The sequence below is a fragment of the Macaca thibetana genome, chromosome 10 (genome assembly GCF_024542745.1).
Source record: "Macaca thibetana thibetana isolate TM-01 chromosome 10, ASM2454274v1, whole genome shotgun sequence".
NCBI lineage: Eukaryota > Metazoa > Chordata > Mammalia > Primates > Cercopithecidae > Macaca > Macaca thibetana.
This window is the reverse complement of record NC_065587.1, coordinates 76,150,420-76,178,342: the sequence shown is the minus strand read 5'-3', so window position 1 is coordinate 76,178,342 and position 27,923 is coordinate 76,150,420. Positions and strand designations below refer to the sequence as shown.

Genomic DNA, 27,923 nt, shown 5'->3' with positions numbered 1-27,923 from the left:
AAAAGGATACAGTCAAGTCCCAAAGCTGAATTAATGACCTCAGTCTTGGTAAAAATCAACCTTTGACAGAACAATAAACTTACAAAGAAATTGTGCATGCATAACTATCTTTCTCCCACATTTAAGGAAATGCTAGTGGTAGGCGGTTGGCTGAGGCATTGGGCATCATTAGGTCTTAGTTACTGTTAGGTCTAAATCCACATGGACTGTATGTCAAGGCATCAAAGAGACCTACCTCTGTGCATAGCTACTAGATTATCATCAGACATTAAGACAATCAAGTCTCCTCTAAAAGTTACTATAAATTGTACTATCTTCCTCTTTTTTCCCTTACCATGTTTTCCTTAAACAAATCCCCAAAACCTATTTTTAGAAAGTACACTGCAATAATTAATTACAACATGTCATTCCCATGAAGCATAAAAATACTGAATAGTTGCAGAGCACTTTATTTATTTTACCCAGGAAATCTTTCAATGACATTTAAATAATTGCTTGTTTACACTTTGGAGAGCATGGGAAGTTACAAACTGTATCCTGTGTACTAAATCTTTTTACTGAAAATCATTCAATCCTGTGCTTGATAAATTTGGTAAAATGGTGGCTAACATTTATCCATCAAAATTATTCAAATTATCCTTAATCTAAAGCCTAATTTTTTTTTTATCAATCATGATGTAATTCATTTGACAACATTGTGAAAAGTACAGAGAGATCAAGCTTTATTATATCAGTTTTCTAGAAGGAAAAGTGAAGCTATAAAAGATAAATGTCACAGCTAGTGGTGGAGATGGAAATAGGTTCTGGTTTCACTCACATTTTACCATATGACATATATAATAAATATCTGGCTTGATTTGATATCTGTTATCTTTCCTAATTGAGATAATTATTTTTTAGTGGCACCCAAATAAAAGCACTTAATAGTAAATAATTTTTTAAAAAAGATAGTCATTAAGCTCTTTGAATGTCAGTTTGCCTTCTGCAAAATGAGAATGATGTCAAATATAGTGTCTAATTTTGAATACATTTTAAAATCCATGAGGAATGAAGTCCTCTTGGTCAATTCTAGATTTCAAGCACCTGGAATATTTTTCTGGCATGTAGATTGTACACAATAATTATTTAAATAAGCTGAACTGAAGTGATTGATTCTTTCCAACTCTATGTTTCGTTGTTCCTGATAATTTTAAAACAATGGCACTCTTTGACTGATGGTACATGCATAAAAAATCCCTGAAGCAACAGAAAAGAGAATAACCCCAAAGATGAAGTGATGCCTCCCTTAGACTCGCAGTTGTGTAGCCAAAATGATAGAGAAATTTGCGAATCTGAGTCCTATGATAAGACCTGAGATTTACTGACTTTTCCAAACAATAAAACCAGGGTAAACAATCTAGAATAAAGTCCAGCACAGATCTCCAGCAGAGATTAATTCTCTCCCTGGAAGACTGACTGACAATGTCTCAGGAGGTTTACAGTAATGACATTTAAGGTGGAGCCACTGGGCTTTCTCTGAGGAGTCTGTAAGGGAATTACCTTGTGTTTCTCTTTGTGTAGTTTGATGAGATGAGAGAAAAAATGATAATGGCTCCCTAGAACATTTGACTCATGGAAGGAGAAAAATCTTAATGACTCCCCAATGGACTAACTTGTTTGTTCACAGTTGATTTTTCTCAACTTCCATTTCAAGTGTAGCTAGAACAAGTTACATTGGAAATGTCTTCTTCAGGCTTTGATTTGTTCTGTAGCTACTTAACCTTTCCTCTCCCAAACTCTTATAGCAATGATGAAAACATGAGCATGGTTTAATTCATATAAATATCGATAAATTTGTAAGTTGATAAAATTATTTTCTCTGTGCCAGTACTTTAGAAAAATACAGAAATCTAAAGAAATTTGGTATCTATAACCAAGTTGGTGTTATGAAACCAAACTAGGATCCATTCGCCCTATGGAGTAAGACCAGATAACCACACAAAGATTTGTAGTGAAGAAAGAAGGGTGTTTATTTGCAGGGATCCAAGTAAGGAGGATCAGGTTTCTAATGCTTAAGATTTGACCTCCCTGACGGCATACAAGCGAAGGTTTTGAAAGACAAGGGTAAATTTTAGGAAAGCAGAAGTTATACACAAAATTGTAAATCAACGAATGAAGGTTATGTATTGGTTTTGGCTTAACAGGGTAGAATATCTTGAAGTAGGAGCTTAAAGGTCATAGGCAGATTCAAAGATTTTCTGATTTACAATTGGTTAAGGAAGATAAACTTCATTAAAAAAATTGTAGCGTAACAGAAAAGAATGTTAGCTATGGCTCATGGGCGTGACTATTGTCACCACTGGGTTCTTCTTGCTTGCTGCTCAGAAAAAAAAAATAGGTTCTGGTTTCACTCATATCTTTGACCATGTGACATATCTTCTTGCTTACTGCTCAGAAAAAAAAATGGTTTTGGCTGGATGTGATTTCTGTTATCTTTTTTAATTGAGATAATTATTTGTTAGTGGCACCCAAATAAAAGCACTTAATAATAAATAATAAATATTTTTTTAAAAAAAGATAATCATTAAGCTCTTTGAAAACCAGTTTTCCTTCTCCAAAATGAGAATTAAGTAGAAGATGGTATCTAAGTTGGATTATATTTTTAAATCTATGAGGAATTAAGTCTTCTTGGTCACTTCTAGATTCCAAGTACTGAAAAAAGCCAATGCACTGAAAACAGTAGGTGTTATATCAGAGAAAGAGTCTAATAATCTCAGGATGACCAAGCAAGGAGGACAGGAAGTATTTTTTAAATTTGCCTCCCCAAGAATTTAGAAACTAGGGTTTTTAAGGATTGCTTGGAGGGCAGGGGAGTAGGGAATGGGTACTACTGATTGGTTGGATCAGGGAAGAAATCACAGGGGTGCCAAAATTGTCCTAGTGTGCTGTCAGTCCTAGGGGGAGGGATTTGTCACCAGTCTAAGTGGCATCAGTTAGTCCACAAGAATGCAAAGTTTGAAAAATATCTCAAACACATCTTAGGTTTTACAATAACAATGTTATCTAGAGGGGCAAATGGGAAAGTTATAAATCTTATGACCACTGGCTAGTGACTCCTGAGTAGAAAGCAATTACAAAAGGCAAACTAGAAAACAATAACCAGTTATATTTAACTATGCCTAGGTCTTAGCAGAATTCAGGGCCCTCCCATAATTCTAACCTCGTAGGCTTTCATTAGGTTTATAAAGATGGTTTTGGGTCCCAACAAGGAGGAGTTAGTTTTGGGAAGGGACTATGATCATCCTTGTTTTAAAGTGAAAGTATAAACTAAACTCCTCCCATAGCTAGCCTGGCCTATGTGCAGGACTGGGCAAGAACAGCTTGTGAGGTTAGAAGCAAGATGGGCTCAACTATATTATATGTCTCTCACTATTATAATTTTGCCAAGGTGGTCACATGACTTTCTCCAGGCATCTCAGAAAGAAATTTAAAACAAAGAATGATGGTCAAAGTTCAGACCTTAGTTTCCCCTTATTTGACGTCTATATGCCAATGGATGCATTTGGTAGGGATCTAGGCTTTGGAGAAACAACTCAGACACTTAAGTTGTTATCTTTAGTTTCCATAGGGAACAAAATGTCTCATGATTCCAAGTTCATTGGCTATTATTTTAAGCTACTATTACGTTCTGGCTTATCAAGTCTTTTATTTACTTCTGGAGGCTAGCTAGGTGCCTGAAATTTCCCTTGAAGGAACTCAAGATTTATCTTTATTTCCATACTTGGTGGGGAGGTGCACATGACCCTAAGAGGGGGGTCCCAGCTCTGTCTCAGTGGTGAAACTGTAATAAATAGTCTAAACATTCATTTGTGTTCAGCTTAAAATCAGAAATGTTAGTTCCTATTAAAACATCCAAAAAGATAACTTAATATTTTAATTTTAGAGACCTATTAGATTTCATGATTACTGCTGAGTTTAACTGTGGTGGTTTGTCATATATAAATATTACCACTGACTTAAGAGCAGCAGGATATGCATTTTCCCGGTTTTATTTTAACGTCTTTTATCCTTCAATAAGGAGCTTAGTGTCACAAATCCACTGATATTTTCTTGTAGCCACATTCTCTGGCCTAATTTCTAGCACCTATGACGAGCCTTTTTGATGTATGGATAAAGCCTCATTTACAGAGATGTGGCATGTGTGCCATTTTGTCAAACATTCAGCTCAGATTTTTTTTTTTTTATTATACTTTAACTTCTAGGGTACATGTGCACAACGTGCAGGTTTGTTGCATACGTCTATGTGTGCCATGTTGGTGTGCTGCACCCATTAACTCATCATTTACATCCTGATATGGTTTGTCTGTGTCCCCACTCAAATCTCATCTTGAATTGTAACTCCCACAATTCCCATGTGTTGTAGGAGGAACCCTGTGAAAGGTAATTGAATAATGGGGATGGGTCTTTCCCGCGCTGTTTTCATGATAGTGAATAAGTCTCATGAGATCTGATGGATTTAAAAATGAGAGTTTCCCTGGACAAGCTTTCTTTCTTTCTGCCTGCTGCCATCCACATAAGATGTGCCTTCTGCCATGACTGTGAGGCCTCCCCAGCCACATGGAACTGTAAGTCCATTAAAACCTTTTTTTCTTCCCAGTGTCTGGTATGTCTTTATCAGCAGTGTGAAAACAGACTAATACAGGTCCCCTTTATATTGTCTCTTAATTCTAAAATGTTATTTTCACAAGTATTGAAAACTTTATAAAATGCCTAACCCTAAGTAGAGCATTTTGTTGTTGTTGTTATTGGTAAAGTGGGTCTATATCAGATGGATTTTCCCAAAAGATATTTTCTTCTACAAGTCAGATTAATAACAATAAGATAAAATCAGTGGGAGGCTGACATTCAAGTCATTTAAATGCTAAAAAGGCAAATAGAAAGCAAATACCTGCTGGTTCTCAAATCAGATAGCTCACTCACAATAAAGGAAGGCTACTTGTGTAGTCCCAGAACTACGAAAAATGCTCTGTGTGTCCTATGCTCCATGTGTCCTTGGTTTTGCTGTTTCCTATCCTTGGTTCAGAGCAGTGAGGGGACAGATTCCAAAATTGCATTGTTCTTTACTTTTTGAGCAGGCCTCCTTCCCACCAAGGATTGTTCCAATATGCATATTCTACAAATACACTCATTAAGCTTAAAAACTTTTCAACTTAGACCAGCTGTCTTATTTTAAACTTTGTCTTAATTATACATAAGTAGAAAAAGCTGTTTTAACAATTTGATATAAGTGGTCATCAAATCAAAGAGAAAATACTTTTCTTGTTATAGCTACTTCTTCATATAAATGATCTACTATTTTGGATTATGATGCAAATATTGGATGAGAGTGCTTCCAACATCTTCCTGCTTAGCTTCATCACCATAGTAAAGTTTGGTGATGGAAACAAGATGCAGAAAGATGGCATGATGCAATACATCTTAATTTTAAATATTCCTAAAATAATTTGCTTCAATGATACATCCTTAAGGTGCCTTGTCTACCTACTGTTATTACACAACACCTCATGTCCTTGTTCTCAGCTTCCTGTTAGGAACCCACACATTTATTACTACAATAGCTGTCTATTTTCTGATGGGAAAAGGTAAAACAGTGGGTCATTGGGACATGAGGAGAACATTTGCGTGATGGCTGATATTAAGCTAAAGGTGTTTTATATTCTTTCAGAGGATATAGTCCAGATGCCATAAAATTATTAGCAGAAACTGGAAATACACTTTGAAGGATATATTCCTGACATTTCTGTGGAAACAACAAGACTGTGAATGGAAAGCCTTCAGGCATGAATGAGCTTAATAAGTCACAGATTCTGGGTTAGCATTTGAAAGGCTGGATTTGTATAATAGTATGCTTCATAGTTAAAGGTATGCTAAAAGACATATAGGTCCCCATGGAAATTAAGTGGCAGATAAACTCACTGTTATTTGTATTTCTAAAAATGTCTCCTCCTGACCTGTTTTTTTCTAGAGTTGAGAGTAACTTTTTTACTTGCAAGTTTTGTTACACTCAATGCTTTTTTCTTGTTCACTCATTGTGAGTCTGAAAGTTCCAGCTGACCTGTTCCACCTGTGACAGTCTGCTGAGTCTGGTCTGTCTGCTGTACAATAATTGAGATTGCTTACTTGCACCTTTTACAAGTTGTGAACTCTAGTAAGTGCCTAGTCAATACCAAAACATCCTTATGAAGTAGGTAGTATTGTTGGTGTCCCTCGTTGAGGAATCTGAGGTAGAGGCATGAATTGACACATTAGTAAACATTTTTTTCTGACCATCAACATGCATTTTTATGGAAGTAGGTACAGCTTTAACTTAACCAGACTTTGGAATACTGAATCTTGACAAATGTCTTTGATGACCTGAGAAGTACCCACATTTATATCAAGAGTGAAGAAAAGTGAATCACACATACACTGATCCACATGTGTTTTGAGGGTTACAAATGTTGATTGCTACTTTTCATCTCAGTGTCACATTCTTAAACTTGATGTGCAGTTCAATTCATGGGCACCTCAGTGAGGAAGGAGAGGAAAGAGGAGCAGTGTGAACAACAGTAAGTATTTTGTGAGCCCCTTCTGTTTCCCAAAGAGTTTTATAGGGCTTTCTTTCATATTACCTGATATAGTATTTACAACAATCCTGTCAAGGAGATGTATCAGCCCATTTTATAGATGTAAAATTCATATGCTTAGGGAGGCACAATAAAAATGTCTCAATATTACACAACTAACAAGAAGCAAAACCAAAATTCTAAGCAATGCTTTGTCTCTGAGCTCAACTCCAGTGTCTTTTCAGGACCCTGCAGAAATCCTTCTTAGGCCCTAGTCATACTTCTCAAGTTATTCTCTTGCTTTTAGCTTTCCATATTTTCATTAAGAGCACTTGAAAACTTTACTACTTTCTAGTCTTCGAAGCCAGATGTACACATGTTCCTGAGTAGTGGAATGAGTCCCTAGAAAAATCTCACAAGTACTCATTCTTTGAACTACAACTGACATATTTCTCCACACTATCAAGTTCCAGGTCTGTGTTCCTGAGATATCAATTGATTGCTGATAATCACTTTTAAAATCACCACTAAAACTAGTTTTTAAAGAATAATATTATATAAAATACCATCAAGAAAGCTACCTGTTGGGCAAAAATGGCTGAGTCTTGCAGTACATGACCATGTCAAATAATCCATATAGCCCAGGAAGAATTATATCATAATTAAAAATTGTAGTGGAAATTATTACTTAAAATTTCCCCAGTGACCATTTCCCCTAAGGATTTTGTATTTCTTTTTTTGTTTGTTTGTTTCAATAATGAACACCAAAGAAAGAGCCAGTTAGAACATTTTTCAACTCAGATAAGTAATTCAAGTCATTGAGTTTGTGACACCAAAGACCTTATCAACAAAATTACCATGATTTCTTATCCCATGCATGAACATGATTTTGCTCTCCATTTATTCTAGTTTTTGCTTATAATTGTCATAGACAGCTTTTATTATTTTGTGGTATGTTCCTTTGATGAGAATTTTTATCGTAAAGGGATGTTGGGATTTATTGAAAATTTTCTCTGCACTTACTGAGATGATCACATGATTTTTGTTTTTAATTCTGTTTATGTGGTGAAATGCATTTATTAACTAGCAATCTACTACCATAATTTTAAAACAGTGATGAGTAGAAAGGACAGTAAGAGACATTTGCAATAAGTATAACGTAATAGGAACATATCTGTGATCTATATTGGTAACTACAAAACAGTTTCTGCCTTTACTACTATGGGCTATCACTTTTAATTGAAGGACATGTTAGATGTCAATTAGAGTTGAGAAAAAAATAAATATGTATTTTTTTGGTTCATGTCTTCAGACCACTTTTCATGGACTCTCAATTAAAAAATTTAAAAACCCAGTTATTTGACTATTGGAGACTTTAAGTTATGAATTTGGTCCCTTTCATTTTTCAGATGATGAAATGAAGACTCACAGTAAGTCTGCAAAGTCACACAGCTAGGTAGAGGCAGAAGTCTTCAGTCAGCCCATTTTGCCTTTATCTTATTACTGCATTGACATGGATAATTTTCTTTACCTCCTTTAATTTAAAAAAAAATTTTAAAATATTTCTTTATTTGAATTTTGTGAATTCTTCTTCCAATCTATTCCAGATACTCTGGGATATCGTTATTGTGGATGGGATGGCGTTCTCTCATTATGATTTCTAGTTGGTTATTGATGGTGTAGACCCTGGTATTCAAAGAGCAGTCCATGTTGCAGCAGCATTGGTATCACCTGGGAGATTGTTAGAAAGGTCCAGTCTCTGGCATCAACTCAGACCTCGTGAATCAGAATGTCTTTCAGTAAGATGTTCATAGGATTCACATGGATATAAAAATTGTAAAAGAAATCAATGTAGAGAAACTTGATTTAGGGAACCATTGTCTTAATTTTCTCTTGAAGAAAAACACTTTCAGTTGCAGTATGGGGACGGCGGTCCAATTGTCCCACAGCACTTTCTCTTCTGTTCCTAATCCTTACTCCTTCAGATCTACTCCTGCACCCCTTCCACAAGAGTTTTTGGGGAAACTCACATTTAAAATGTCTATGGGGTTGCAGATTTGTTAACTTGATGAGATTTTGCTCTTAATCGGATTATAAAATGTTCTTAAGTTCTTAAATATTTCAGGGTTTCTGTTTCCCATGTTTTTTTTAACTTACAAGGTTTTATTTTCTATAATATTAAGGCATGGGGAAAAAAGAAATATTATGCATGGGAGCTCAGCAGCCATCTGGCATCTTCTAAATATAAGGGAGTTTTGGTTTTTTTGTTGTTGTTGTTGTTTTGAGATGGAGTCTTGCTCTGTTGCCCAGGCTGGAGTGCAGTGGCATGATCTTCGCTCACTGCAAACTTCACCTCCCATGTTAAAGGGATTCTCTTGCTTCACCTTCCCAAGTAGCTGGGATTACAGGCGTGTGCCACTATGTTTGCCTAATTTTTTTATTTTTATTAAAGACAGGGTTTTGCCATGTTGGCCGAGCTGGTCTCAAACTCCTGACCTCAAGTGATCTGCCTGCCTTGGCCTCCCAAAGTGCTGGGATTACAGGTGTGAGCCACCACACTGGGCCTAAATATGTATATTTTAAAGTTTAGTAGTAAGTTGATTCAATAGAATAGTGTTTCTTTTAGTTCCTAAAGCAAAATGTTTAGGATTACACATTTTACTCTGTTAACTCATATATACATACATACATAAATTTGTAAAAGTATCTGCTGTATTGAATTTACACTGAAGCTGTCCTTTGAAAATAAAAACATATGCTAGCAAGGAAAATTTTGTATTAAAAGGCTTTTAAATTTTGACTATATTTTCCAAATTATCTCAGTAAACTGAATCTTTCTCTTTTTTGTAGAGCCAGCTAAGTTAGCCATGAGATATTGTTGGACATTCCATCTAATAGGATAATGAAGATAATGATGCTCATTTTTGTCGTGATTTAATCTAGTCTACATGGGAATTTGTGCTTTTCTGTCTAGACACTTCTGTGATTTCCTTCTTTATTTTTTACTTTTGTAAGTTCTTGTTCTGAGTTCCATTTATGAATCAGTGCTGTCCACCACTATTTTTAACTCTTGTCTGGAATAAAAGAGAGCCCCAGACCTTTTGTAGGTTTAACTATAGTATTAATAATGATTGTGGGGCTGGGTGTGGTGGCTCACGCCTGTAATCTCAGCATTTTGGGAGGCCAAGGAAGGCGGATCATGAGGTCAGGAGTTCAAGACCAGCCTGACCAACAAGGTGAAACTCCGTCTTTACTAAAAATACAAAAATCAGCCGGGCATGGTGGCGCATGCCTGTAATCCCAGTTACTTGAGAGGCTGAGGCAGGATAATAGCTTGAACCTGGGAGGTGGAGGTTGTAGTGAGCCAAGATCACACCACTGCACTCCAGCCTGGGCAACAGAGCCAGACTCTGTCTCAAAAAAAAAAAAAAAAAAAAAAAATCGTGGGATATATTATGGTCTACTTGTTACTAATATTAAAACAATTTTAGGGAATAATTATGACTTTAATAGTGTTATTAAATCCTTGGATGCAGAATATACTTTTTTGGCTATTTTAAGTGGGGTACAGTGGAAATTGCCTGTAACAATAGGTATGACCATAGGCACATATTATAATACAATTGTAAATAGGAACAGCAGGAAATGGCTACAAACTACGATTCTAGAACAGCGCTTCTTCTTCTCAATCTTAAACGGACATTCCAATCACCTGATGTTCTTGCTAAAATGCAGATCCTGATTTTCCATGTCTAGGTTGGAGCCTGAGATCTTTTGTTTCTCACAAGCTCCTAGGTGACTGCCCACGCTGCTGGTCCACAGACCATACTTAGGGTAGTAAGGCTGTAGAGCAGTGGTCTGAAAGTGGAGCGCCCAGAAGCAATCTGCATTTTAGTGAACTCTCAAATAATTCTGGTGCACCCTGAGTTTGAGAACCTCTATTGTAAATCATAGAAATGTTTATATCTTCAGTACTATTATCCAAATGTTCACCCTCATTAAAAGTGAAAGAAGGCAAAGACGTGAGGTCTAACGACCATATCCTCCTGAACAGTGGTTTAATGTATGTATCTTCCTGAAATAGTTGTTTTAGAAGACAGGGGAGAAGTTAATTTTCCTAACTGATGAGACTGTCCTTGAACTAACTGTCATCCCATCATAGAGGAGGGTGCTATTCTCACCTTATGATATGTATATGTAGAGAGAAAGGAAGAGAGAGAGAGAGAGAGAGAGAGAGAGAGACACCCTTATTTTAGCATGACCTTTCCCACTGTGAAGATAGGACCCTTAATTCTAAAGGATGAATTACTTTGGAGCACATCATTAAGATTCTACAAGGTACATGTTAGAGAGTGTACCATAATGGAAGAAGGGCAAATGTACAATATATATTTATAAATGTTATATATATAAGTACTATATATATTTATAAATGTTATCTATGTAAGTCCTATATATATATAACATATATGAATACATTATAAAATATAATTAAAGTTACTGGTGTATTAGTTTTGCTTTTTCATGAACAATTCACTGATGGTTTCATTTTCCTCAAAATCCTTGGTGGAAAATTGCAATATTGGCAAAAGCTTCAGAAAAAATATTTTTGAGGCAGTTACTTAGACTATAATCCAAAAACAACAGAGAGATAGGTTCGTCCAGAAGCTGCATGCAGGTAGCTACCTCAATTAACCCATTGTCTCATCTCCTAGGTTGCTGAAAGAGGAGAGCGCAACTCAGGAAAGGGGCCCAACTCACTCAGGCACACTCATTTTAGTAAAGTTCACAGAAAGGTGAGGGACCTTAGAATCATTAGCAGAGTTTGGAAAGAGACAGAAAGATGCAAATAAGCCCAAAGCCTTTACCTAGGACCCCCAGGTTCAGAATCTTGAGACCTTTGGGGTTTTCAAGAGAACTTTCCATACGGGAAATAGCCTTGTATTGAACCAGGGTTAGCTGATGCAGTAGGCAACCTCTTATGGACAAGGTATTCAATTTCTATGAAACATACAGGCTTATCGAATAATGGTGCAGATTTGGGCACAAATTAACTCGATTCTAGTTTTAGAAACTGCTTTGCTCATTAAATATTTTTTCTTCAACTGTTAGCAGCAGTCAGACAAAGCAATTTTTAACCCAATTTCCGCATCTTAAGTATGTTTTTCCACCTAGCCCAAGGTAAAGTGGATGGGTCACAGGTCCAGATAAATCATAAAGATTTTTCACGTTTGACCAACAGAAGTGAGTCATTTCTTTTTGCTTACTAAAAAGGCCTCTTGTCTTCTCCCATTAAGATACATTCCCAACATCCAGCATGTGTCTTGTGGAATCTTAATTGTGTCCATCAAAGCAAATTAAACTTGAGAAGTAAGGATTCTGTTTTCAGAGTGAAACATGACGTGCTACAGTAAGGCAGTCCCAACATTTTGTAATAAGAGAAGAAAATCATCCAAATAGTGAAAAGCAAGTGTGACTCAGAGAAGTGAGATGGTCCCTTGACAGGTTATCTTTTTCCAAAGATCACTGCAAAATTATCCCATCTCACGCACTCCTAGACTGTGGATTGGACACCCCTCTCATCGAGAGGGGGGATTCTATGTGGGTGGTGTATGAGTTTGACCAAATTGAAGCCAATGCTAATTCCTAAAAGGTGATGCTCTTCTGTCTGATTCTTTTTGAGCACCTGTTCTTGGAACACAACCAACATGATGTGAGAAAGCCTAAGCAGACCCATGAGCTTACCTATGTAGGTGCTCAAGCAATAACCCAGTAGAGAACCAACCACCAGTATTAGCCTCGAGACAAATGAATAAACGTCTTCAGATGATTCAAGCCCCCAGTGGTCAAGTCACCTGCAGTATTTGAAGATTCCAGTTGAGACCTGAGACATCACAAAGCAGAAACACAAAATCATCATTGTGCTCTTTTGAAATTTTTGAATTGCAGAATCCATGAACATAATAATATACGTATTGTTTTATTGAGTGATGAGTTATGCAGTAATACACATATACACACATACAAACTTTGTTTACCAGTAGATGGATGGCATTTATCACCTAGAAAGTTTCTTTTCTTCTCACAACATTTTGTATTTGCAGAAAAGAGAACTACTTCAAAGATTTTACATTGCCTCATACCTCAGACCATTGGTAATTGTATGGCCTGATCAGATAATATTATAATTACAATGTCAGTAGTCCCAAAAAGCTGCATAAGGACCACAAATTTTAGAGTGTATCTCATCTTCAACATGGCTTGGTCCTTAATCAGACTGATAATAACCTACCCCATGCAGAAGTCATGAATATGTGTACAAATCGAGATATGCTTATTCTCTTTATTCCAGGTTCTTTGCAGGACCAAGCTTTCCCTTTGGATGCAAGTTGCATGGCATGGGCCCAGGTTAAAGGGTGGGCTAAGCTCTGACATAGTACAGCTTCCTCATGGCCTGTTTTTCCTCCCAGTCTTTATCCAGGACGATGACTGCCAGATAGGCCATCAGGGTTTATTCACTGCCTGATGTCCACATGTTAAATCCAGATCCAAGTTGTCATATGATTGGAAGGAGATGTTATGAAACGTAGATTTTGTGTTTACATTTTGTTCCAGATGGACCAGCATGGATATTTCCCTGGCATAACTTGTTATTTTACATCTGTGGAGCAGCAGTGAGTTGATTGTGTCTTCCTGAAGATCAAGACTGGTGAGGATGTTTGGATAATAATCAAAAGACTATGTTGGACACCATAGTCTTGAAAATATTTAACAGCATCCTCTCTGTGCTAATATGAACTTTGAAGAAAAAGATGCAGTAGGATACAGAAAAACTTCAAAATACATTCATGGGAAATAATGATGGCTATTGGAATTAATCACTGCTAAATATCCTCTTACTACAGGACATTTGGATGGTTCTAGCTAATGCCAGAGAGGAGTAGATTTTATAAAAAGATAAGAAAAGATTAAGGAAAATCATGAATAAGGAGAAGAGGTAGACTGGAACATTTACAAATAAGATACAGAATCAGAGTATGTAAGGCATGAATGGAGCCTTGGAGTGTAATGGGAGGTAATTTGCTACATCTAATTGCATCCGAATATGGTGCTGAGACTTTCTTTTCCACCTTGGTATTGATATGTCTGTTTATCAAGAGCCTCATTTTTTTTTTTTTTTTTTTTTTTTTTTTTTGCTTTCAGGTATTTTCAACTAATTTAGATCCTTAAAAACAGTGGGTTCCCAAGAGATTACATGGGATTTAGTCAAATTACAGCATATGGCCAAGTACTTTTACTAAAATAACCAAATGCTAGCAGTTGGCAACTTTGATGAGCCCTAATTCCCAGGGACCTAGAGAATATCTTCTCTTGCCAGATGATATAAATTCTTATTTGATCAGCTGTGATATATTCTGTATGCATTGGCTGCATTTTTACATGGCGTTCCAGAGCAAGCCATTATAAAGTCTTCATCTGGAAGTTGATTTTTTAAATCCTTTTCTTGACTTTAGGCCATTCCTCCTTCTCCTAAATCACTAGTTCTCAAGTCATGGTCTGTAGATTAACGGTATCAACATTGGCTGGAAACTAATTAGAAATGCAAATTATTGAGCCCCACCCCAGATCTACTTCAGAAACTCGGAGGTTGACTAAACCTTGCATCTTGTCAAGTCATCTAGGTGATTTTAACACATGCTAGTGTTTGAGCAACACCTTCCTAAGGTTGTGCATGAGCTCTCTCAACCTGGGTAAGCCTCATGCATTGGGTTTTGGGGGACAGCTAGGGCAGGTTTTTCAACCTCTCCCCTTTTTTCTCTATTTGCTCCATACTCAGTTCCACCAGGGCCTTCTCTTTGGATTCTCAGGAGCATGTATTGGAGGTAAAAAAAACCCAAAAAAACAAAAAAACAAACCTGCCTTTCTCTTTGTTCTTTTGTTTTAACAAACCTAATTTTCCTTGAGGTAGTGTGGTTTCATCTGACTGAGAAGGGGAGAGGGTTGGTAAAAAAGGAAGTATAGAAAAGGGGAAAAAATGTTTTTAGATACACTCTTGCTACCTGGGAAGATAATGTCAGACAATTATATGGTCTATCTAATTTAACATCTTCTTTTATTTTTAGCAGATATATCACATGGAGAAAATATACCTTTAGTAAATAAAAATCAGTGAAATAAATTTTGCTTTGCTTTGTGCTTAGTGTATGTGACATAAGTACCAATAAGTTATTGAGATTCTTCTTTTATTTTAAATTACTTTCTTGATCAATGTATTTTAAATCATCTGTCTTACTGCTTCCATACCTCTAGATTATATAAGAATATAAAATATGACTCTCAGAATGATCAACCTGAGTAATGCAACATTTCAGATAATCAAAACAATTTCACTAAGAGTTTTTCAGCATCCAGTATGGTAAGCTCCAGTCACAAAGATAAAATAATCAGAATTTCCACTCATAGTTTAACTTAAGTTGTCATCTCCTATTACAGTTAGGTCAATGCTTCCTCAAAAGTTGTATGCAGATACAGTGACTGACTGTTCATTCAAAAATATTTATTTTATATTTTTATCACATAGGGAAAAGAGTCTGTGTGTGTCTGTGTGTGTGTGTGCGCATGTGTGTGTGTCTTCAATCTCTGTTTCTCTGTCATCTTTTTCTTTTCTATGTTAGTCCATTCTCACGCTGCTCTGAGGAAATACCCAAGACTGGGTAATTTATGGAGAAGAGGTTTAATTGACTCACAGTTCCGCATGGCTAGGGAGGCCTCACGAAACTTACAATCATGGTGGAAGGCACCTTTTCACAGGGCAACAGTAGAGAGAATGAGTGCTGAGCAAAGGGGGAAGCCCCTTATAAAACCATCAGATCTCATGGGAACTCACTATCACAAAAACAACATTGGGGAAGCTATGACCAGGATTCAATTACTTCCACCTGGTCCTGCCCTTGACACTTGGGGATCATTATAATTCAAGGTGAGATTTGGGTGAGGATACAGAGTTAAACTATATCATTTTCCTTTTTTAAACACATCTATGTTGCCTCTACCCTATTAAAATGAAATAACATAAAATACTTCTCATTAATCCTGTTCTAAAAAATCTATTCTACCTCTGCATTTTCACTGAAAAGTATGAATGTGAGTTATTTTAAGTCTATAGGAAGACTACTCTATGGAAACAGCTTCTTAATAATTTGAGTTATAAATGATATTCTATTCACTAAGGCTGCAAATTTAAAGGCACAGTATTTTTTAGAATGTGAAGTTCAACTTTCTAAGTTTGTTTAAAATAAGTTATTTTTATGAAAATTCAATAATTTGCACTTATAAATATAAATTAATTTTAGTATATTAAATATCTATAATGATTAGCTCTTATTTAATTAAGTATTTTGCTTTAGTCCCCATTTAATTAAATGTCATAAACGTTTTAAAAGGCAGTCAGTTCTCAGGTATATTTGTCTTCATGAAGAAACTTTAATGCATGTTAGGACAAATTTGACAAAGGAAGACCAAAAAGGGTACAGAAATGGGCAGGTCACCACCATGGACCACTGAGGCTCAATCCTTCAGAGAACACTTGGAGAGATTCTAGAACACTCTCCCTGCAGAGTCTCAGGAATCTGGGAGAGCTGTTGCCAATTGGTTGAGGGTGGTTTTTGGGAACATTGACATCCTGGCACTTCTAATCTGCCACTTGTTTGTTGAGCATACTTCTAAAGTCAGAAGAAGTCTTCAGGCAGAGAGATGCATAAGCTTAAAGAAGAAGAAAAAAAAAAACTGACATATGCCCCAGAATTGTGCACACACTCCAGTAGCACAGGTGACCAAGGAACATGGAAAAAGGGGCATCAATTTCTTCTCTATCTAGTAGTAGTTTAAGTAGCGTAAAACAGCAAAGAAATAGTCTTTTTTTTGTTTCTATTGGATATTTGTACTTGAAGAAATGCTTAGCAAACAGAGGAGGAAATAATAGAAGGGCATGTGTGAACATTTAGAAGAAAATATTATTATCATTCAATGATTCAGAAGATAATGAAAAGAGACTTCTAGGAATTCTTCACAACGATTTGCTTCTATGGCTGCTCTTTATTTTATTTTTATTTAAAAATACTCTTACTAAATATTAAGTTGATTAGCACTTAAGAGAAATTTTAAATATACAGAAAAGAAATAGAATGAATAGTCACTGTCACCCAGATTTAACATTCTATAACATTTATTTCTAAAAGAAACCTAGTAACAGCACATATAGAAACATTTTATGTAGAGAATCTGAAACTCCTGTGTATTGCAGGTAAGAGGATAAAGTTAAACATTTTAGAAGAAACTTTGGCAAGATCTACTGAAGTAGAAGATACATATGAAACTACTACCCACAGCTGCATTTCTAAATGTTTATCTTAGAGAAACTCTTGTGAATGCCTATAAGGAAAGATTTGTAAGCACTGTTTGTAACAATAAAATGCAAAATAATATAGCTATCTCTCCATTGGTTAATAGACAAAATAAGTTATTTCATTTATACAGTGGAAACTAAATAGTACTTAAAATGTTTCCAGTATCCTGTATCACTACTATCAAATGTTTGCTGTCCTATGTCCCTTACCTAGTGGCTGATAGATGATTTCGCCCTATAATTTTGTGGTGTCCTTTCTAGTGGGGAGATTAAAGCTCCCCATTCCACTAGAGTTATTTGAGGTGACATGGCTTATTCCAGCCAATAAAATGTTGGCAGTAGTGAGCACGCCTCTTCCAAGCAGAGGGGTGAGAAGCCATTTCATGAGTCTGCTATTACTGAATGTTCTCTTGGCCACAAGCTTAACAACATCCCAGAAAGAAACTGATTACCCTATCTTGCCTCAGGATAAACGAAAATGAAATAGACTCACAACTCGTATGGTCTATGAGTGAGAATTAAACTTGTTTATTGTGAGGCACTGAGATTTTGGGGATGTTTGTAGCATAACTCCAGAAATACTGGCTTCCCATCCAAATAACTAGATACTTAGGGTTATGTGCAAATAAAGGGATAGGAAAAGCAATATAAATTTTATCAAAGGCAGAAGAAAAATAATGTAGTTGTTTATAGGGAGACGTAAAAGCTAATGGGTCAGGCTTTCTTCATTAGTACTGCAGTTCTATCAACCTCTTACGGAAATATTAGCTGCATTCACCTAATGGAAAATTAAATACCCTTGATTAATAAACATGGGAAAATAATTATTTTCTAGTGAGTAAATTTAGATTATCTGTTAGAAGGTGTTTTATAGAGTGTAGGCTTTGAAGTGAGAGCTGGGTATAGATACTAGGCCTGCCATTCGCTGGCTCTGTATCTTTGAGCTTAACCTGGTTGAAGTAGAGGAATCTCTCAATACATTGCAGCTATTATCAAGTAGAAGATTTCAAAACATTAAGTCTTTCATTTAAGTGCTAAATAAGTGAGCTTGATGTGGAGAAAGATCAGGGAACAGTAGGCTCCACTAATCATTCCCCTACCCCCTCAAAAGAACACCAATTTAACAACTATCTACACAAAAACAGCACCTTTACAAGAACAAAAAATCAGGTGGGCAGTCAGAGTACTTGGTTTTAACTTTGTATCACTGACTGAAAGAGGAACAAAAAAACAGTCTTGAATTGCTTTCACCACCCCCTCTTCTATTTCCCAGAATCAGCAGTTTGCTGTGGAGAGTGTTTCCGTGCACTGGAGAAGGAAGAGCACATTTCTGTATGCTGGAGGAGGGAGAGCACAGCAATTGTGAAGCATTGAAGTCAGTGCTGTGCTACTATAGCAGAAAGAAAAACTGGACCAAACTCAGTTGCCACCAGCTCACAGAGAGAGCATTTAAACCAGCCCTAGTGAGAGAGGAATTGCTGATCCCGCGGTCAGAACTTGAGTTCCCAGAGGCCTTGCCACTACAGACTAAAGTGCTCTGGGGCTCTAAATAAACTTGAAAGGCATTCTAGGCTGCAATTCCAGGTGACTCCTAGTGCTGAACTGGGCCTGTAGCCAGACCACTGAAGGGACATGCAACCTCCTGAGACACCAGTCAGTGTGGGGCTAAGGGGGTGTTGCCATCACCCCTCCTCTAACCCCAGGCTACACAGCTCATGGCTTCTAATAAGATCCCTCCCTACTGCTTGAGGAGAGGAGAGGGAAGAGTGTGGAGGACTTTATCTTGCATCCTTGATACTAGCTCAGCCATAGCAGGACAAGGCACTAGTCAGAGTTGTGAGGCCACCTTTCCAGGCCCTAGCTCCCATTGATATTCCTAGATACAACCTGGGCCACAAGAGAACCTGTTGCCTTGATGGGAATGACCTAGTCCTGGCAGCATTCATCACCTGCTAACTGAAGAGTATTTGGGCCTTGAATAACCAGCAGTGATACCTAGGTACTAGTCGAGGGCCTTGGGTGAAACTCTGAGACATACGACTTCAGGTGAGACTCAACACATTCCCATCTATGGTGACTATGGGGCAAGACTCCCTCTGTTTGAGAAAAGAAGAGGGAAAATAAAGGGGACTCTGTCTTTCACCATATGTACCAACTCAGCCAAAATGAGGTAGAGGACCAAGTGGGTTCTTGGGGCCCCTGATTCCAGCACTTGACTCTTCGATGGCATTTCTGGACCTGTCCTCTGCCAGAGGGGAGCCCAGTGCCTTGAAGGGTAAGTCCCAGGCCAGGCAGCATTTGCCACAGCTATTTCCACAGGTTAAGCCCTTGGGACTTAAAGAAACATAGGTGGCAGTCTGGCAGTACTCCTTGTGGCCTGTGGTGGCAGTGGCCATGGGGTGAGTCTCCTCAGCCTTTGGAAAGTGAGGAGGAGAGTGGGAAAGACTGTGTCTTGTGGCTTGAGTGCCAGCCCAGCCTCAGTACAATAGAACACCAGATAGAATTCTAAGATTTTAGACTCTAGTCCCTGGCTTCTGGGCAGCACCTCTGTACCCACCCAGGTCCTAGGGAACTCACAGCCTTGAAGTGAAAGACACAGCCCTGGCTGAATTTACCACCTGATAATTGCAGAGCCTGAGGGCCTTGAGAAAGCATAGGCAGTAGCCAGGGAGTGGTTACAGCAGGTTTTGGGTGAGACCCAGCACTGTACTGGCCTCAAGTCAGATCCAGAACAGAATGGTGGTAGCCAAAAGGGTCCTTGTGTCACTCCACCCCCAGATTCAAGGGCTCAGAACAGAGTGAGAAGCCCCATTTGTTTGGAAGAAAGTAAGGGAAGAGAGCAAGAATCTCTGCCTGTTAATCCAGAGAATTCTTTCAGATCTTGTCTAAGATCATTAAGGCAGTGCCCCTACAAGTCTGCGAGAACCACAGTGTTACTACACTTGGGGTGCTCCCTAAAGCAGATATAACTTAGATCACAAAACCCAAGAAATTTTTAAGATCTGGGAAGTCTTTCCAAAGACCACAGGTACAAACTACCATAGACTGTGACGACTACAATACATACATAACTTCATTGCCGAGACACAGATGAACATCTACAAGTATCAAAACACTCCAGAAAAACATGACCTCACTAAATGAACTAAATAAGGTACCAATGACCAATCCTGGAAAAGCAGAGATATATGACCTTTCAGACAGAAAATTCAAAACAGCTGTTTTCAGGAAACTCAAAAAAATTTAAGATACACATAGAAAGTATTCAGAATTATATCAGATAAATTTTACAGTCAGATTGAAATAGTTTAACAGAATCAAGCAGAAATTCTGGAGCTGACAAATGCAATTGGCATACTGAAGAATGCATCAGAGTATTTTAATGGTAGAATTGATCAAGTAGAAGAAAAAAATAGTGAGCTTGAAAATAGTCTATTTGAAAATACACAGTAAGAGGAGACAAAAGAAAAAAATTAAAAACAGTGAAGCATGTTTACAAGATATAGAAAATAGCCTCAAAGGGGCAAATATAAGTTATTGGCCTTAAAGAGGAGGTAGAGAAAGAGGTAGGGGTAGAAAGTTTATTCAAAAGGATAGCAACGGAGAACGTCCCAAGCCTAGAGAAAGATATCAGTAGCCAAGTACAAGAAGGTTATAGAACACAAAGCAGATTTAACCCAAACAAGACTACTTCAAGGCATTTAATAGTCAGACTTTCAAAGATCAAGAAGGGGTCCTAAGCACAGCAACTGAACAGAAACAAGTAACATAAAATGGAACTCCAATACATCTGGCAGCAGACTTTTCAATGAAAACATTACAGGCTAGATGAGAATAGTGTGACATATTTGAAGTACTGAAGAAAAGAAAACTTTTACCCTAGAATAGTATATCTTGGGAAAATATTCTTCAAATATAAAGGAGGAATAAAGACTTTCTCAGACAAATGAAACCTGAGGGATTTCATCAATACCACTCCTGTCCTACAAGAAATGCTACAAGGAGTAGGAAAAAAGACTATGTTAATAAACAATGAGTACTCACCTGAAGGCACAAAACTCACTAATAATAGTGAGTACACAGAAAAATGCAGAATACTATAACACTGTCACTGTGGTGTGTAAACTACTTCTATCCTAAATAGATTAAACAATGAACCTATCAAAAACTAAACAAAGCTAAGTAGTAGAATTTTTATTAGTTTTCTTTTTGCTTGTTTGTTTATGCAAACAGTGTTACGTTGTTATCTGCTTAAAATAATTGATTATAAGATAATATTTGCAAGCCTCATGGTAACCTCAAACCAAAAAACATACAAGGGCTACACACACAAAAAAAGGCAAGAAACTAAATCACATTACCAGATAAAATCACTTCCACTGAAGGAAAGACAGGAAGAAAAAAATAGAAGGAAAGGAAGACAAGAAAAAAAAAAACAGAAAACAAATAGCAAAATGACAGGGGTAAGTGCTTACTTATCAATAAAAACATTGAATGTAAATGGATTAAACTCTCCAATCAAAAGATGCAGAGTGGCTGGATGGATTAAAAATCCAAAAGCCAATGATCTATTATCTATTAGAAATACACATCACCTATAAATAAACACATAGACTGAAAATAAAGGGATGGGAAAAAGTATTCCTTTCTAACAGAAACCAGTATGGAGCACGAGTAGTTACACAAAATAGACTTCATGACAAAAGCTATAAGAAGTGATAAAGAAGGTCACAATACAGTGATGAAGGTGTCAATTCAGCAACAGAATATAATTTTAAATATGTATTCCCCCAACACTGGAGTACCCAGATAAATAGAACAAATATAGAGCTAAAGAGAGAGAGAGACTCCAATACAATGATAGCTGGAGACTTCAACACTCCACTTTCATCATTGGATAGATCTTCCAGACAAAACATCAACAAAGACACATCAGACTTAATCTGCTCTATAGACCAAGTGGAACTTCATCCAATGGCTGCAGAATACACATTCTTTTTCTCAGCACATAGATTGTTCTCAAGGGTAGACCATATTTTAGGTCACAAAACAAGTCTTCAAACATTCAAAAGAAAATGAACTAGTATCAACCATCTCTTCTGACCACAGTGGAATAAAACTATACACAATAAAATGAAACTATACAAATACATGGAAATTAAACAATATACCCCTGAATGACCAGTGGGTCAACGAAGAAAAAGAGGAAATTGAAAAGTTTCTTGAAACAAATGATAATGGAAATGCAACATACCAAAACTTAACAGGATACAGCAAAAGCAGTACCAAAATGGAAGTTTATAGCAAAAAGTGCTTACATCAAAATAGAAGAAAAACTTAAAATAAACAACCTAATGATTCATCTTAAAGAACTTGCGAAGAAGGAGCAAACCAAACCCAAAATTAATAGAAGAAAAGAAATAATAAAATTCAAAGCAGAAATAAAAGAAATTGAATAAAACAATATAAAAGATGAATGAAACAAAAAGTCAGTTTTTTTTAAAAAAAGTTAAAATTGACAAACCTTTAGTCAGACTAACTAAGGAAAAAAGAAGATTCAAATAAAATAAATAAAATCAGAAATGAAAACAGAAGACATTACAATTGATACAGCAGAAATTTAAAGAATCATTAGTGGATACTATGAGCAACTATATGCCAATGAATTGAAAAATCTAGAAGAATTGAACACATTCCTAGACACCTATAACCTGCCAAGATTGAACCATGAAGAAATCCAAAACCTGTTCAGACCAATAACACATAGTGATATCAAAGCAATAATAAAAAGTCTCCAAGTAAAGAAAAGCCTGAGACACGAGGCCTTTATCACTGAATTCTACCAGGTATTTAAAGAAGAACTAATACTAATCCTACTCAAACTATTCCAAAAAATAAAAGAAAAGGTAATACTTCCAAACTCATTCTATGAGGCCAGTATTACCCTTATACCAAAACCGAAGACACATCAAAAAAAGAAAACAACAGGCTAATATATCTAATGAATGTTGATGCAAATTTCCTCAATAAAATACTAGCAAACTGTATACAATACACATGAAAAAGATGATTCTTCGTGACCAAGAGGGATTTATCTCTGGCATGCAAGTATGGTTCAATATATGCAAATCAATCAATGTGAGACGTCATGTCAACAGAATGAAGGACAAAAATCATGATCATATCAATTGACGCTGAAAAAGCATTTGATAAAATTCAACATCCCTTCATAATAAAAACCCTAAAAAATTAGGCATAAAAGGAACATACTTCAACATAATAAAAGCTATATACAACAGATGCACATCTAGTATCATACTGAATGGGGAAAACTGAAAGCCTTTCTTCTAAGATCTAGAACATGACAAGGATGCCCACTTTCATCCGTGTTATTAAACATAGTACTGAAGTACTAGCTAGAGCAATCAGACAAAAGAAAAAAATAAAGGGCATCCAAACTGTAATGGAAGAAGTCAAATTATCTTTGTTTGCAAATGATACAATCTTATATTTGGAAAAACCTAAAGGCTTCACTAAAAAAGTAGTAGAACTAATAAACAGATTAAGTAAAGTTGTGGAACACAAATCAACATGCAAAAAGTAATAGCATTTCTATATGTCAACAGTGAACAATCTGAAAAATTAAAAAGTAGTTTCATTTAGTATAGCCACAAACAAAATTAAATACCTATGAATTAAAGAAGTGAAAGATCTCTATGATGAAAACTATAAAACACTGATACAAGAGACTAAAAAGGCCACAAAACATTGAAAAATATTCCATGTGCATGGATTGGAAGAATCAACATTGTTATAATGTCCATACTACCTGAAGCAATCTAGAGCTTTAATGCAATTCCTATCAAAATCCCAATGATATTCTTCACAGAAATAGAAAAAACAATCTTAAAATTTACGTGGAACCATAAAAGACCTAGAGTAATGAAAGCTATCTTAAGCAAAAGAACAAAACAGAGGAATAAATTACCTGACTTCAAATTATTCTAGAGGGCTCTAGTAACTAAAACAGCATGGTACTGGCATAAAAACAGATATATAAATCAACAGAACATAACAGAGCTCAAAAACAATCCACACACCTAAAGTGAACTCATTTTTGACACAGGTGCCAAGAACACATATTGGCAAAAAGAGAGTCTTTTCAATAAATGGTGCTGGGAAAAATAGATGTCTATATGCAGAAGAATAAAACTATGCTCCTATTGCATGCCATATACACACACCATATACACAAATCAAATCTAAGGTATCAAAATACAAAACTACGCAACGAAAACATTGGAAAAAATCTTCAGGACATTGGTCTGGGCAAAAATTTCTGAAATAATATTCCAAAAGCATAGGCAACCAAGCAAATATGGACAAGTGGGATCATATCAAGTTAAAAAGCTTCTGCATGGCAAAGGAAACAATCAACAAAGTGAAGAGACAGTCCACAGAATGGGAGAAAATACTTGCAAACTATCCATTTGACAAGGGATTAATATCCAAAATATATAAAGAACTTAAACAACTCTGTGGGAAAAAGCCTAATAATCTAATTTTTAAAAATGACCAAATATTTGAATACACATTTCTCTAAAAAGACATACAAATGGCAAACAGGCATTAGAAAAGGTCCTCAACATTACTGATCATCAGAGAAATGCAAATCAAAACTACAACAAGATATCATCTCACCCCAGTTAAAATGGCTTAGGATATGGTTTAGATATGTGTCTCCACCAAAATCTCATATTAAAACATAATCCACCTCCAGGGTTGGAGGTGAAGCCTGGTAGGAGCTAATTGAATTACGGGGGCACATTTTTTATGAATGGTTTAGTACCATCCCACTTGGTAGTGTCCTTGAGATAGTGAGTGAGTTCTCATGAGATCTGGTCATTTAAAAGTGTGTAACACCTTCCCCCTTGCTCTCTTGCTTCTGCTTTTGCCATGTGATGTGTCTGCTCCCACTTCGTCTTCTGCCATGAGTAAAAACTCCCTGAGTTCTCCCTTCAAGCTGGTTGGTGCCTTGCTTGTACAGCCTGCATAACCATTAGCCAATTAAATCTCCTTTCTTGATATTTTGTCCAGTCTCAAGTATTTCTTCATAGCAATGCAAGAACAGCCTAATATAGCTTATATTCAAAAGACAGGCAAAAACAAATGCTAGCCAGGATGTGGAGAAAAGGGAAAGCTCATACACTGTTGGTGGGAAAGTACAACCTATAAAAAAATGAGTTGGGATATTCACCCCAAAAATAAAAATTGAGCTACCATATGATCCAGCAATCCCACTGCTCAGGTAACCCCAAAGAAAGGAAATCAGTATACTGAAGAGATATCTGCACTCCCATATTTGTTGCAGCACTGTTCAAAATAGCCAAGACTTGAAAGCAACCTAAGAGTTAATCAAGATGAATGGACGAAGAAAATGTGATACATACACACAATGGAGTACTGTTCAGCTACTAAAAAGAATGAGATCCTGTCATTTGCAACAACATGGATGGAACTGGAGTTCATTATATTACGTAAAATAAGCCGGGTACAGAAAGACACACATCACATGTTCTCATTTGTGTGTGTGGGGGGGGATCAAAAAGTCAAAACAAGGGAACTCATGGGCATAGAGAGTAAAAGGATAGTTACCAGAGACTGGGAAAGGTAGTGGGAGGTGTAAGGGGGAGGTGAGGATGATTAATAGGTGTAAATAAAAGAATGAATGAATAAGATCTATGATTTGATAGCACAATAGGGTGACTATAATCAATAGTAATTGTGCATTTAAAGATAACTAATAAGATTATAATTGGACTAGGCCGGGCGCGGTAGCTCAAGCCTGTAATCCCAGCACTTTGGGAGGCCGAGACGGGCGGATCACGAGGTCAGGAGATCGAGACCATCCTGGCTAACACGGTGAAACCCCGTCTCTACTAAAAAATACAAAAAACTAGCCGGGCGACGTGGCGGGTGCCTGTAGTCCCAGCTACTCGGGAGGCTGAGGCAGGAGAATGGCGTAAACCCAGGAGGCAGAGCTTGCAGTGAGCTGAGATCCGGCCACTGCACTCCAGCCTGGGCGGCAGAGCAAGACTTCGTCTCAAAAAAAAAAAAGATTATAATTGGACTGTTTATAACACAAAAGAGATGTGCTTGATGTGATAGATACCCAATTCTCCATGATGTGATTATTACAAATTACATGCCCATACCAAATCATCTCATGTACCTCATAAATATATACACCGACTATGTATCCACAAAAATTAAAAATTAAAAGAAAACTGTGAGTTTGAAAAAGTAAAAACAAAGAAGTTGTTGTATGTATAAAGTATTGGGAACCACAGACATAGATGACATTAAACCAACCTCTGGACCCATAGACCCATATGTACCCTACAGAGTGTACATCATTCCATAGCACTACTTTTTTTTTTTTGAGGCGGAGTCTTGCCCTGTCACCTAGGCTGGAGTGCAATGGCCTGATCTCGGCTCACTGTAACCTCCACCTCCCGGGTTCAAATGATTCTTCCGCCTCAGCCTCCCGAGTGGCTGGGATTACAAGTGCCTGCCAGCACATCCAGCTAATTTTTGTATTTTTAGTAGAGATGGGATTTCACCATGTTGGCCAGGCTGGTCTCGAACTCCTGCCCTCGTGATCCGCCCACCTTGGCCTCCCAAAGTGCTGGGATTACAGGCGTAAGCCACCTCTCAAAGTCTACAATTTTTTAATTGAAGTACAGCATACATACAATAAGGAATATATTCACATTTGATGAATTCCTACAAACTGAATCAGTGCCTGCATTGAGAAATAGAACATCACAGTGTCCCTGCCGTTCCCTTTGTGCCTCCTTACAGTGTACTCTTGGCCAAGGGTAATCACTACCTCAACTTCTAGCAGCATAAATTAGTTCTGCCCATTTTTGTACTGCATAAAAATGTAAAAATATAGTATACTCTTTGTGGCTGGTTTCTTTCAGACAACATCAAGTTTATGAGATTAATCCACGCCATTGTGTGTAATTGTAGATGACTCATTCTCACTGTAGTATAATATTCCATGTTTGATTTCCTATAATTTAGTTATCCATTCCATTGTCGAATTTTGGGGTAGTATTCAGCTTGTGGCTATGATGAATAGCAGCCATGAACTTTCTAATACATGTCTTTTACTAAATATATGTACACATATATGTCATATGCACACTTAAGAGTGCAATTATGAGGCATGGGGTATGCTCTTGTTGAGTTTTAGAAACAGCCAAATGGTTTTCAATGTAGTTGTATCAATCTGCACTCTTAGCAGTTGAATTTGAAATTTCTGATTGTTCTATATACTAGCCAAAAGCATTATGATTTTTTTTAGTTTTCTATTTTAATTTTGGCTATCGTGATGGATTTGTAGTGGTATCCCATTGTGGTTTTAATTTTATTTCTGGATGAGTGAAGAAGTCTCAATAATAGTTTTTCTCAGTCAGGATACATCTTGGCTTTATTAGGTTTTTCAGGTATTTCTGAGCAATTATGAGTTAACAAATAAACAAAACTATCTAAAGTCTCATGTGAAATAATATAATTTTTTCCAGGTAAAATGCTAGGGTTAAAAAGCACTGGAAATGTTTGACGTGATCACATAATATTGGCATTATGTTCCAAAAACAGCTGAATATGAAAATAATAATAGCAGAACTCTTATGGACCAGGCACTGCTCTGGGAGACAGGGATTAAATGACTGAACAATGTACAAACCTTGGCTTCTGCCATGTCAGAGTCTAGTTGAAAGAAAGATCAAATAAATCCCAGTTATCCAGCAAGGGTTAATGATAAAAGAGAAGCATTTATGGCATTCTATGAATTCAGAAAGAAGGAAGCACTTAATTCTGTGTGTGACAAGTGTGAGGTATGTACGTGGGTGGGGGAGGAGCTG

At 36.8% G+C, this 27,923-nt stretch overlaps 1 long non-coding RNA gene across 5 annotated transcripts in view; it reads left to right on the top strand.

The window, feature by feature from the left end:
- The window catches only part of LOC126929054 (uncharacterized), a 65,094-nt gene extending 42,697 nt beyond the window's left edge, over positions 1–22,397 (top strand). For 4 of the 5 annotated variants that reach the window (XR_007717052.1, XR_007717049.1, XR_007717048.1 and 1 more), the window contains one exon: positions 13,200–14,658. This is a non-coding gene — a long non-coding RNA (uncharacterized LOC126929054). Of the gene's footprint in view, positions 1–13,199; positions 14,659–18,262 lie in introns of those variants that run through there. The other variant, XR_007717050.1, reaches the window with a different exon arrangement.
- The last annotated feature ends 5,526 nt before the right edge of the window (positions 22,398–27,923 follow it).